This window comes from Lontra canadensis, unplaced genomic scaffold, assembly GCF_010015895.1.
Source record: "Lontra canadensis isolate GAN:19392208 unplaced genomic scaffold, GSC_riverotter_1.0 scaffold13, whole genome shotgun sequence".
Taxonomy (NCBI): Eukaryota; Metazoa; Chordata; class Mammalia; order Carnivora; family Mustelidae; genus Lontra; species Lontra canadensis.
The window spans coordinates 13,597,514-13,609,782 of NW_022631007.1; the positions used below are offsets into that span (position 1 = coordinate 13,597,514).

The following is a 12,269-nucleotide window of genomic DNA, read 5'->3' on the forward strand; positions in this document are numbered from 1 at the left end:
ATCCGGGTCAGATTGCGAATGTCCTTAAGTGACCGCCCAGCTAGTTGGAAAAGTTACTCAAATCCTGGAAGAAGAATAATGTTCCTTTTTTTTTTTTTTTAAGATTTTATTTATTTATTCATTTGGGGTGGGAGGAGCAGAGGGAGAGGGATAAGCAGACTCCCTGCTGAGCCCGACCAGGGGCTCCATCCCACAACCCTGAGATCCTGACCTGAGCTGAAGTCAAGAGTCAGAGGCCCAACCCACTGAGCCCCCCAGGCGCCTGAAAACTTTGCTTTTTTTAAGTGCCAAAAGCCATGTCCGAGAATCTTCCGTCGGGTGGAGGTCTCTTCTGAGTGTGAGTCTGACAGCGCCGCCTCCTGATTTCCTCCTTGAAGTCAACGAACAACACAAAGACGCTGGCAGAGGTGTCTGTGTCCAGCTGGTTAATTTTTCCTCAAAGGTTCAACATTGTCTCCTTTGGCAGCCCGTTCTTAAGCAATTCGCCTCAGTCGAGTCTGCGAAATGGTCCGCTGGATTGTTCTGGAAGCCACTCCTGTCTCACGCGTGGCCGTTTGTTTCTGTGATAATTAAATGCATACAGTTTTCCAGAACAGGGCCCACCAGCTGCGGCCAGATGGGGTAGAGACCCAGGAGGAGGAGGAGGAGCCCCGTCTGGCCACAGGTGTGGGAGTCTGTGTGTCTGAGACAGCAAGGGGACGGGTAGCACCAAGTCCTTCTGTCACATGCACAGACACGTGAGCCTCCACGCAAGGAGGAAGGCCAGCCGGCCAGCTGCACACAGTCCTGATGACCACCAGCTCGGCTCGCTCCTGAGTCGGGGGCCCCATAGGAGCCCACAGGCCGGGATCGTGAATGGAGAGACACATACATAAATCAGTGCAGTTTCTGGTTGTTTGTTTCAATCCCCCCCTTTCCCTTTGTGCTTTAATACTCAGTACAGGTCTCCTGCAGGAGCGGGGAAAGGAACCCATGTTCTGTAAATCATATATTCTGTAAAATTCCAAATGCTGTGTAACTAGGGGAAATACCAGGGACCAGCTCTGCATTCTGGGTAAGAAAATGTCACCACCTAAGTCAGGTGAGATTTCAGACACTTCCCCTTAGCGGTATTCATCCCGCACTTGGCTGAATAGGCTCCCGTTCATGGTGTTGTATGTGTGGATTTTGATCACGTTGGACGTAAAGGCCATTGCCAGTCTGCCAAAGTGTTACTTACATATTTATACATTTTAGTTTCATTAATTGGCGCTCTTAAAAGGGACTGATTTCCTCTGATAACAATGAAGAACGTGGGCCAAAGTCAGGTCAGGAGATCCCACTTTGTTCTTTTTTTTTTTTTAATTATATTTTATTGTATTTTTTCAGTGTTCCAAGATTCATTGTTTATGCACCACACCCAGTGCTCCATGCAATACATGCCCTCCGTAATACCCACCATCGGGCTCACTTATACCCCCCCCAACCACCTCCCCTCCAAAACCCTCAGTATGTTCGTCCACAGTCTCTCAAGCTTCATTTCCCCCTCGGATCGCCCATATGTGCAGTGGAGTATTACGCAGCCATCAGAAAGGATGAATGCCCAATTTTTGTCACCCACTTTGTTCTGAGGCTCATGGTGCTCAGCTGCTCTTGGAGGCAGGGGAGTGCCTCCCTGGCTGAGGTCAGGGATAGCAGCTCTAGATAGCTGTGTGAGCTGACCGAATTTGTCTTTGGGGCCATTATCTGTCTGGGTTTCAAGCCATGATGCCCATTTTCTTCTTTCTCTCCTCCCTGCCTCCTCTCGGTGAGGCTGGCGTTTAAGCACGTGCCCACTTCCTTTTGCCCTGAGCCAGCCATGGCCTGGCCCTTTTTGCTCCATTGTATAAGTAAGGCTCATACAGAAATGGTCAGCAGACTCTCCCAGTAGAAGGTGAGACGGAATGTTTCCAGCTCTGTATACGCGATAGGCATGGCTCTTCACCACGACCTGACTTACGGACACTGTAATTTGAATTTCATGTAATATTCATGTCCCAGAATACTCTTACTTTCATCTTCCACCCCCACTATTTTTAAAAATACAAAAACATTCTTTGTTCCTGGGTGGTACAAAGACAGATGACGCCCTAGATTTGGCCCTGGGGCCGAAGTTTGCCTCCGGTGGAGGACAAGAATTTGTCTGGTTCTGCTTTCTGCTCTCAGTCGACTACTCTGGTGCCTTGCGGCATAAGGCGTAGGGATGAGGGACAACCCGTTCCTGCCATGGAGAGACTTCAGAGATTGGCTGACATGGGGTACGAGCGATCCTCTGGCTGATGGAGCCATACATGTCCATTGTGGTGGCTTGGAAACCTTAAAAAAACCCTGTCATCCCCACAGCAGTCCCAGAGATGGTCAGGATCGTGAGAATTCCTTTTCCGATTTGCAGATACAGCACAATGGTTTCCTAGGGCTGCCTTAGCGAAGGACTTGCTGGGCGTCGTGAGCACCAGGAATGTGTTGTCTCGTGGTGTGGAGGCTGGAAGTCTAAGACGGAGCGTCAGCAAGGCTGGTTCTTTCTGAGGCTATGAGGGAGCATCTCCTCTGTGAGTCTCTCCTGCTTTTAGTGATTTGCTGGCTTCTTGTGATATTCACTCCAATCTCTGTCTTCATTCTCATGTGGTGGACCTCCGTGTGTGTGTGTGTGTGTGTGTGTGTACCTCCAAATTTCCCCCTTTGTAAAGACACCCATCCCATAGGAGCAGGACCCACCCTGAGGACCTCATTTTAATTCCATTACTTCAGTAAAGACCCTATTTCCAAATAAGGTCACATTCTGAGGTCCTGGGGGTTAGGGCAGGACTCTCTAACATAAGAATTTGGGGGAGCATAGTTCCATGTATTAACAGGGGATGTGGAAAGCCTGGTTGAGTGTCTTGTTGGTGACTGTCCTGCAGTGAGAACGTAGGACAAAGCTGTCCCCTCTGTCTTTGTATGAATATAGTTTCCCGTCAAAATGTCGTGACCTCTTACTGTTTATGCCCCCAGATTTCCAGACCTCCTCAGGTAGGGTAAACTCTCCATATCTGTGTCTTCAGCTGAGACTGGAAGCTGGTAAAACAGCTACTGGCAGACAGACAGGGGACATTGGGCTGTAGGTGAAGACACGGCATGTTCAGAGACTCCCAGAGACAACAGAATTTTGTGTTCTCCGCATTGCTTTTTGACAGTTTGGTGGTTCTTGTCCACTTTGTCCAAGGACAGCACTGATGTTTCATGACACAAAACCAGGGAGTTGAGCATCTTCTAGACTTGGGACTTGATGCCAACTTGATGGTCCCACATGAAGTCCTCTGGTTTCTTCTGGGGGCCTTGGGGACTGGGGAGCCCCCACAGGTGTATGGCCACTCTCTGGGGACAGCAGTGCTTGGTCCAGAGATCATGTCCGCTTGCCTCTCAGGAGCACTGGTCTTTGTGCAGAAATGAGGGGCGTTCGGAGGTCGACCACAGAGCTAGGAGGTTGGAGAGGGACCAGCGGATCCTGTCCACGTAATCCATTCCCCCCTGGGACCTCACCGGTGGGACCATTCACAACCAGATCCCCTTCCTTCCGGGCACTCCCAGCACCAAGTTGCCAAAGGGTTCCGTGTGTTTGTGTGTGTGTGTGTGTGTGTGTGTGTGTGCACTTGTGTGTCCATGCCCCCGCACTCCCGTACATGCCCAAAGTCCAGCATGACCATCTCTGAGTCAGCTTGTTGGGCAACATTGGGTCCTCCCATGGTAGGTATGAGGTAAGAGTTGACCCAGTCACCCCTAGTCTGGGGAACCTGCCAGAGACTCACGGGATGAAATTAAACCCTCTACCTAACTGATCCTTTGGAAGGAGCAAATGGCAAGCCCCAGAGAGCTCGCAAGGCCCTTTCCTCAAAATGCTAAGTGACTCAGCCTTTAAAGCAACAGGGAATACGAGTGTTGTGGTTAGCTCTTCGTAAAGAAAAAACCTGGCAACTTCTTGTGGTTCCGATGACGTAGCGGTCTGCAGTTTCTCAGCAAACGTGTATTTTGTGGCTGCGAGAGAGGCTTTGGGCAGCCTGGGGTGCAGGAGGCCGAGGCAGGGAGCATGGGACGGGGTGGGGGGTGCTCCTCCAGGAAACTCCGGGCTTGCCGCTTCCCGACCACCTGGCCCGGCGCGGGGGAGCCCCACACACAAACCAGAGCAGGGGAGTGAGGCTCAGCAGAGCTGGCACCTGGACAGAATGCTGCGAGAGATTCCCACAACCCCAGCCAAGATTTGGGGAGGGGTGGGGAATAGGAAAGGAGGCACCCCAGTTTTATATAGGCTGGTGTTGTGACAGGAGGGATGACTTCTAACAATCGGAAAAAAGGAAATGCTCCATGTCATGTTCTACTCACTGTGGAACAGATCAGCAAGAGAAGAGACGGGACACAGAAGCCCCCCCAACCCCCTGCTGAGAAGCCACGTCTGCTAATACTGTCACCGCCTCCTGTCCCTTTTCAGCACGTTTCCCCCTTTCTAACACGAGGAGAGCTCTCAAGTGGCATTGATCTTCTGAGTGCCGCGAGTGTCCAGACGAACATTCAAGAGTCCCACGAGTCTTCTTGGACCCGCGGGTAGCAAGGCAGACACGTCCACAGTCAGCACACCGGCTGGACGGCAGTATCTTGTTCCCCATGTCTTGAACATCCCGTCCCCAGCCCGCATTTTTCTGTCTCCTTTGGGATCTAAATCTTTTGTCATGTTTGAATAAACATTCTCACATCGTTGCCGTTTGCATAGCGTTGGTTGACTTTGATAGAGCTCTTCCCTTTGCGATTTTGGATGTCGCTTGTGCCAAGTTCTGTCTGTCTAGAGATTAACTGTGTCCATGACACATTTTTCTCTTGGCTTCGGGTTGATTTCTTTTCCTATGTGCACACCTTGCTGTACCTCTGGAGTCCCATTTTACTGTTGAAGCCCTGAAGTGGGGGGTCAGGGGGAGCAGCGTCCTGAAAACTAGCCAGCCGCCCCAGCGCTCTTGCTGTCGCATGGGAGACACCCGTTCAGAAGAGGGTCTGTACCTGCCATCTGTTCTCAGGGGAGGGGGCCGGAACGTCGCAGGCCCGGTGACCCTGATTTGGGGAGGGCATCCAGGATGCAGTTTCAGCCTCACATTTCACAACGTGATTGGGCCAGGAGCCCATCGCTGGGGGGGAGTCCCGCATGGTGACTATCAGTCCCGCCCCTCCGTCGCGCCATCCTGGTGTAAGGGATCCTTCGCAGATGTGGGCTGTGTAACGTCCCATAGGTTGAGTGGGACTGGAAGCCGCTCCTGAGTGACCGGGTATCCTGTGTGGGGAGGAAGCCCCGCTGCTGGCGGGGAGACTGGGATGCATCTCTGGGGTTCAGCCATGAGATGATTCTGTCGAATGGCCAGGCTCTGTAGCAGAAGTGACCGCAGGTGAGGGGAGACACAGCCCTGGGGGAAGATAGCAAAAGAGCCGATAAAAATAGTAAATAAAATAACAAATTAAAAAAATAGCAAGTAACAGATTAAAAAATGGCAAATAAAAATAGCCTTGTTGCAGGCTGTGATACAGGTCTGTGTGAGAGGTTTTCTGGGGGCGCGTGCTTGGGGTCTGGGTCCATGGAAGGCCAGGGCCAGCCTCTGAGACCCCACAGGAGGCCCTGCCTCCTGTTCTCAGCAGCAGGGAGCCAGGAGGGGGCAGCTTCTCACCCCTGTGCACTCTCTGGGAAGGGAGGGGAGGAGAGGAGAGGGGAGGGGAGGGGAGGGGAGGGGAAGGGAGGGAGGGGTCTCCAGGGGCCGGTTCCCGGCCTGGGCCTTCCTTCTGCCGGCCTTGCTCCTGCAGCAGTGATGGAAGGTGCATCTGGGGCCACATCGCAGCGCCTACCACTGTCCCCACCTTACCGTGTGAATACGGCTGAGGGCATAGTTCACCCTAGATGTGGAAGAGGGAAAGTGCCGTCATGAGGTGTCACTGACTGAGGCTCTGAATCCCACATTCCCCTTCTGTCTTGCAGCATCTGCCTTCTGTGGACGGGAGGCCAGGTCCTGGGACTTGCACTCTGACGTCAGGAAGCAGGTGGCCTGTCGGAGGTAAGCTGTGCAGCCTGGGTGTTGGAAGAGCAGCTGTCCCCGCCTGCTGCGTGGAGGCCACTGTGTCATGGCCAGGGTGCAGGGACCCCTGAAGGGAGATGGGCCCCGTATGCCCACGCGACAGTTCCTGAGGGAGGAGTCACTTCCAGAAGCTTCTTGGCCTTTTACAGCTCTGCAGACGTCTCACTCACGGCTCTGTCTTCACATCCTTGTCAGCTCTCAGTTTCCCCAACCAGGGAAGGTCACATGGCACCAGGGACTTCCCTTTCTGGTGCCACCCAGGGAACATCTGGCTCTACCAGAAGCCAGACGGGCAGCTTGTTCTCTGCCCTGACAGCCGTGGGGCAGAGCCAGGGTTGGCTGTCCCTTTCCTGTTTGCACAGAGGAGTTAGTCTTAACAACAGAAGAGGTTATGAGCTCCCAAACAGTGGCCATCAGTGACGACGTACAGGTTGAGAGAGCTCCGTGTGGCCGTGGTTATGGCTCGCCTACGCCAGGACTCGGGGCGGGTGTCGGGCCTGGGAACACAGTGGCAGACCGGGCATGCTGCTGTAGCCAGGAAAGAGTGAATGGTGTCCTCATAGAATGTCCTCAAGTATTTTCTTGGCTGTTCTTTCTTCTTCTTCTTCTTCTTCTTCTTCTTCTTCTTCTTAACTGTTACTATTAAAGCGCAGTTGACATGCAATGTTATGTTAGTTTCAGGTGTACAGCGTGGTGATGGGACAAGTCTGTCCAGGGCTTACTGATCCCAGGATCGCTGTGGTCCGCATCTCCTTTCACCCAGAGGTGGGATGTTAGCGGCTCTGGATTCTTTCTCCCTTGGCCAGTGATAGAACAGTCACTGCAGTGGGGCCGTTTACACAGTCTTCTGGGGATGAAGAGCCTTCTGTGCCCTTACCAGGTGAAAGGATCCGGTAGAATTAAATGGATCCTCTGCGTACACTGTGTGGAAGAGGCAGTTCACGAGGAGCCGCTGAGAGGCTGCCTCCTTCCCCATCACGTTGGAATAACAAAAACCCTTCCAAGTAAAATGGGGAGCCACTTGGATCCTTCCAGGTTTTTCCTTAAGTCTTCTGCATCCTTTGTTCGACTTGGGATGGATGACTGGATTTTGTTCCAAAGCTCTTCTCTCCCCACCTTTTCTATCAGGTCTCATTGTTTTCCAGTATCTGCTTTCTGACGGAAAGAATGTTGGGGGTGCCTGCACATTACACGCCTGGGGCCTTTTCAGTAGTGATGTGAGGAATTCAGGAGCTCTGTGGTCCCAGGGTCAGTCCTCTCCACACTGAGGTCTCAGGACTTAAAATACTTCTGCCCTTGCCTTATAAGTACAGCCCTTTGCCCTGGAGGCTGTGGTCTGTTTGGGTTGCGGGGAAACCCAGTGAAAGGCATCCAGATTCCTCGCATTCTTTTGGCCTGGCACCATCCAGAATGCCAGGATTTCTGAAATCAGCCAGCAGATATGCGGCTCGGCTCTTTTCTCTAGATAAACTTGCCTGACACCAGTGGGTTGTACAACATACTCGCTATCTGACCCCCTACGTGATCTCCCCTCTGGGTTTCGATTTAGGGTGCAGCTTGGCGAGTGCGGGCCCACCCCTCCCGCACACCGAATAAGGCCAGTGGAGGTTCCTGGGGCCTCTGCCCAGGACCCCTCGCCTGCTCCAGCAGTAACCTGAGCTGTATTTATGTGCCTTGCTTTCTCTGGCACTGAACCAGGGTTCTTGGGGGCAGCAAGATGTCTGGGAAGACGAAGCAGGTTGGTAGGATGGGGCCCTCTACCTGGAGGTGACCCAGCGTAGAGCCTCTTGTCTCCATCTTGGCATAAAGGGCTCCTGTGAGCCTGGGAGGCTCACTTTTGCCTGTTCTGGGGGGGTGGCAGACGTGCCATCGGGCTGAGATTTTAGGAGAGTAGACGTGTGTCCTGTGTCCTGCAGCATTTAGAGAACTCATCGACTGGCTATGGTCAAAAAAAGGCATTGTGATACATGCAGCCAATTTTTGTGGCTTCCCCCCACCCCGCAACCCAGGAATATAAACGCGGTTTTCTATGTGCATCTGTAATATTTGAGATCTGATTTATCTCAGGTTCGTTGTGAGGTGGAGCTTCCCGGGGTTTCAGTGTGTATGTCCAGAGTTCTGCCTGATTGTGTGATTTTCCGTGTCATTCCAGCAAGTCTCAGCCTGTTAGCAATCCCCTTGTTACTTCCATCAGAAATCGTTCATTAAAACACCTGCTCGAGGCTGCACTCAAGATGGTGGACCAAGTGAGGGAGCAGAAATGAGCCCTGCCTTTCTCTTCACTTTCAGACCCGTGTGAATGACTGTGTAACCGGCAGATGCCAGAGCTTGGCCTCAGCTCCTCAGGAAGCGTGCCAGCCAAGGACAGCCCAGTTCCTCCTCCAGGGGAGGCTACAGCTTGTTCCCATAGTTCTGCCAGTGCCTAGGAAGGCTTCAGCCAATTGCCCTCCCATTTTGCTTGCTCGAGCCCTGAAGGAGGGCCCTGTCCTGTCCATTTTACAGATAAGAGGTGAGGCTCGTTCCCTAAGCTACCCCTTCCTGGCCCACCCCGCCTTATCTGGTCCTGGGAAGATGCACACCTCATGCAGGCAGGGGTCCCCAGTCCCGTGCTGGCCCGATAAAAACAAATGACAAGCCATGAATGTGAGCCATGTTGCTAATTTTTAGAGGTGACACCAACTTTTTCTCCTAGAACTGTCCATTTACCTAAAAGTCAAGGATACAATTCAAGAATGAGTCGATCTTAAATGAAGTTACCCTTTAGCTACCTGGACCCCTCTTCTCTCTCTGGGTAGGGCCCACTCTGGCCAGGCACCCTTGGCCTGGACTATGTGGAGAAGCACCAACAGGGTCTTCTTTTCAGGGGCTACTTTTCAGCCCAGGGATCTCCAGACGTTTCTGATGGGCTGGAGTTTTGGGGGTTTTGTTTCGTTTCGAGGTGAAATTCACATAATATCCAGGAACCATTTTAAAGTGTGCCATTTCCTGGAATGGAGTGCCTTCCGCTCACGTCGGTGCTTAGCCAAGCCCCAGAAGAATCCCCTATCCCCGTGAAGTAATTATTCCCATCACCCCTGCCCCCATCCCCGGGCAGCTACTAAGCTGTGACCTTTGAGGATAGAACTAGGCTCCAGTCCGTGTGGTGGGAGATCCTGCTGTCAAGACAGAGTGGCTCAGTCTGGCATGGATGCCCAGGCCTGCTGGGATTGTCCCTGGCCAGATGCCCCCGGGGCACTGCGATCCTGCCCCTGCTGAGGCCTGCAAGACACTCCCAGGGGCAAGGTCTGACCTCACGTTGTCCCAGAGGGCGCCCCACCCCCCCAGCCAGGCCTTGAACCTGAGATACGGCTCTGCTTCTTTCAACATCTCTTCCTGCTGATGTCTCCCCTCAGTGCTGCCTCACTCAGTAAAGAGTGCGGTTGAATCTGAGTGAGCTCATGAGCCGGCTCCGTGGAACCCGGGGAATGTGGACACAGGAGAAAGCCGAGCCTCGTTCCAGGCACTGAGTGACGCTCAGAACAGCATCTGCGTTCGTAAAAGCCTTGTGTGTTAGCCTCGTCGAGGCCCGCCCTCTTCAGCCTCCTTCCAGCAGGGAAGTCTTGAGAACAGATGAGAAATGTTTAACATACTTGGTTTGGAGATAAAGGAGTGAGTGATGACTCCACCATTGTTTATTTCAAGAGCCTCCCAATCTCTCCCTGAAACTCGCTCAGATTACAAAGAACTCCCCAGTCTAATCAGAAAACCCCTCATTTCCCTATCTCTCTGGCTAGAGTTTTCTCCTTTATTAGTTCATTACTTAAAGCCCGTGGGGCTTTGGGAAGGGCAGAGTGAATGCATTTTATTCTGGGGTCAGAAAAGTGTCTCTGTGAGCATGTTCCTCTTTTCTAAGTGTAGAAGGATTTCAGTTAGGAGTCCGTGAGCATTTTGCATAAATTAATTTCTTTGGAGCTCGGTTTCCTTGTCTGTAAAAAATGGGACCAGTGTCTAGAAAATTCTTAAAGATGAAAAGGAATTAAATACACTCAGACGTGCTCAAGCGGAACAGGAGGGGGACTGGAAGGGTCCAGACCAAGCACTGCGGGCCACGGAGGACCCGGGAAGCAGGATTTGAGGCATGAAGCTGCTTTTCAGGAATTGCATGTCCCGTGTGCGCTCCCCCCACTCCTCCCCACACCTGTGCGCCTGCCCCCTCACCTGGCCCGTGCCTCTCACCCAGCGTGCAGCAGGCCCGGGGATGGCCGCCTGCCAGTGCACAGCTCTCCTCGGTGAGAGCTGCCTCTGGGCCGCTTTCGCATTTCCCGGCTGCCAGCGCTCAGAAGTGGCTTCAGCCTGCTCAGCCTTTCGAGCCAGTCCTCAGTGGTTGGGTCGGCAGGCGCCTGCGGATTGGCTTCCCTGTAGGGGCGTCCATTGGAGATTCCTCAGGGGAAGCGTGCAGGACCATGGGGGTGTCCCTGGGCCTGGCAATGACCACTGCTGGTCCTCCTGGCCAGTGAGGAGGTGACCCGTGCTCTTCCTCACCTGGGCTTATATGCAGTTTCCTTCCTTCCTTCCTTCTTCCTTCCTGCCCTCTCCTCCCTGCCTCCTTCCTTTGAGATTTGGCATCACCCATCACTTTGGGCAAGTCCAGAACCTTGCCTTTCTCACCTCTCGCCATCGTGGTGGTCCCAGAGGTCAGAAAAGAGATTAATATGACCCACTGGCCAGAGTGAATGACGTGGGCCCCCTCCTTCCAAGAGGTGAGCATCAGGCCTGGAGGAGGGCTGCGCGGAGGGCCCATCTGGGTCTTCCTGGCACGCTCTGGTCATGTTTTGTAGGCTCCCATCACCATCAGGCAGATAGATGCAGGTCCAGAGTTCCACTTGTGATGCTCCTGGAACCTCCTTTCCACTCTGCCCACAGCGGGGAAAGCTTTGCATTTGGCAGAAGAGGAAGCAGAGATTTAAAAAAAGAAAAAGCAAAAAAGCCGTTGTCTGTCCTAGCTCAGTGTCTTCCTGAGGTCACAGTGTCTTCCCTTTACAACCTGGCCATCTGCTGTCCCTGCAGGCAGGGTCCGCTTTCTCTGCCCTCTGCCTCTGGTGAGGGTCGGCTGCGCTCAGCATCTGTGCTTTGTGCCGTTGCCCTGGTTTGCATGTGAATAGGGATCCCCATCCTCTCTCCCATCCACCCCTGGGCCGCCCTGGACTCTGCTCAGTAAACACAACTTGATCCTTTTTCCTTTCTTCCTTGTTGTCACCATAAATCCTGTTTATCCTCGCTGTTCCTGTGGGAGCTGGAATGTGCAGCCCCCTCTCTGCCTTCAGCTGTTGGCGAAATTAATGATCATCGATGGATGCTTAGTCGGCCTGTGGTGTCCTCGGGTCGCGCCCACCCTGTTTTGGGCCTTGTTCTGTTGAACATCATTTTTATGACAAGCAGGTCAGGGCGCCTGGTGGCTCAGTGGGTTAAGCCTCTGCCTTCAGCCCAGGTCATGATCTTAGGGTCCTGGGATCAAGCCCCACATCGGGCTCTCTGCTCAGCAGGGGGCCTGTTTCCTCCTCTCTCTCTGCCTGCCTCTCTGCCTACTTGTGATCTCTGTCTGTCAAATAAATAAATAAAATCTTAAAAAAAAAAAGAAGAAGAAGCAAGCAGGTGTTTACCCGGGGTCGGTGGCCTCCTAGCATGGTCCTTCTAGAGGGCCTGCTACAGAACTTCAGGGGCACAGGTGGTTTCTGCAGAGAAAACCTGTCGCCCTTACCATATTTCTGAAAGTATCTGCACCTTCGAAAAAGGCAACAGCTCCTGACTTGGAAGAAAACCGAAGACAGGCTTGGGGATAAGTGGGCAGTAAGAGGAGCAGGCTAGGGTCCAACAGGGGCACCGAGTGTCTCCACTAGGCTGGAGTGCTCAGATGAAACCAACATCGAACTGGACAGAAACCAGTTAAATCTCTTCTTTCCTTCATCTCTTCGTTAATTCTTTTGCTAATTTTGTTAAACCTAGATATTAAATTTGTTGATTTACAGATTGAGGGAGACTTGGCTTACGGAAATTCTTTGGATTGTAGTTGAACTCAGGCTTACTCAGAACTACCCCTGATCATCAAAGGCGCTCTGCTGGTGGTTAATGGGAACCTAGCTTCCAGGTCAAGGACAGCAACCACATTACTATCAGGCCATCCATGGAGCCTCC

At 52.7% G+C, this 12,269-nt stretch overlaps 1 protein-coding gene across 1 annotated transcript in view; it reads left to right on the forward strand.

Moving 5' to 3' along the window:
- SH3BP4 (SH3 domain binding protein 4) overlaps nucleotides 1–12,269 on the forward strand; it is an 82,723-nt gene that overhangs the window by 30,076 nt on the left and 40,378 nt on the right. Inside the window, exon 2 of the mRNA XM_032857546.1 lies at nucleotides 6,002–6,077. The gene's annotated coding sequence lies outside the window, so the exon portion shown is untranslated. The remainder of the gene's footprint in view (nucleotides 1–6,001; nucleotides 6,078–12,269) is intronic.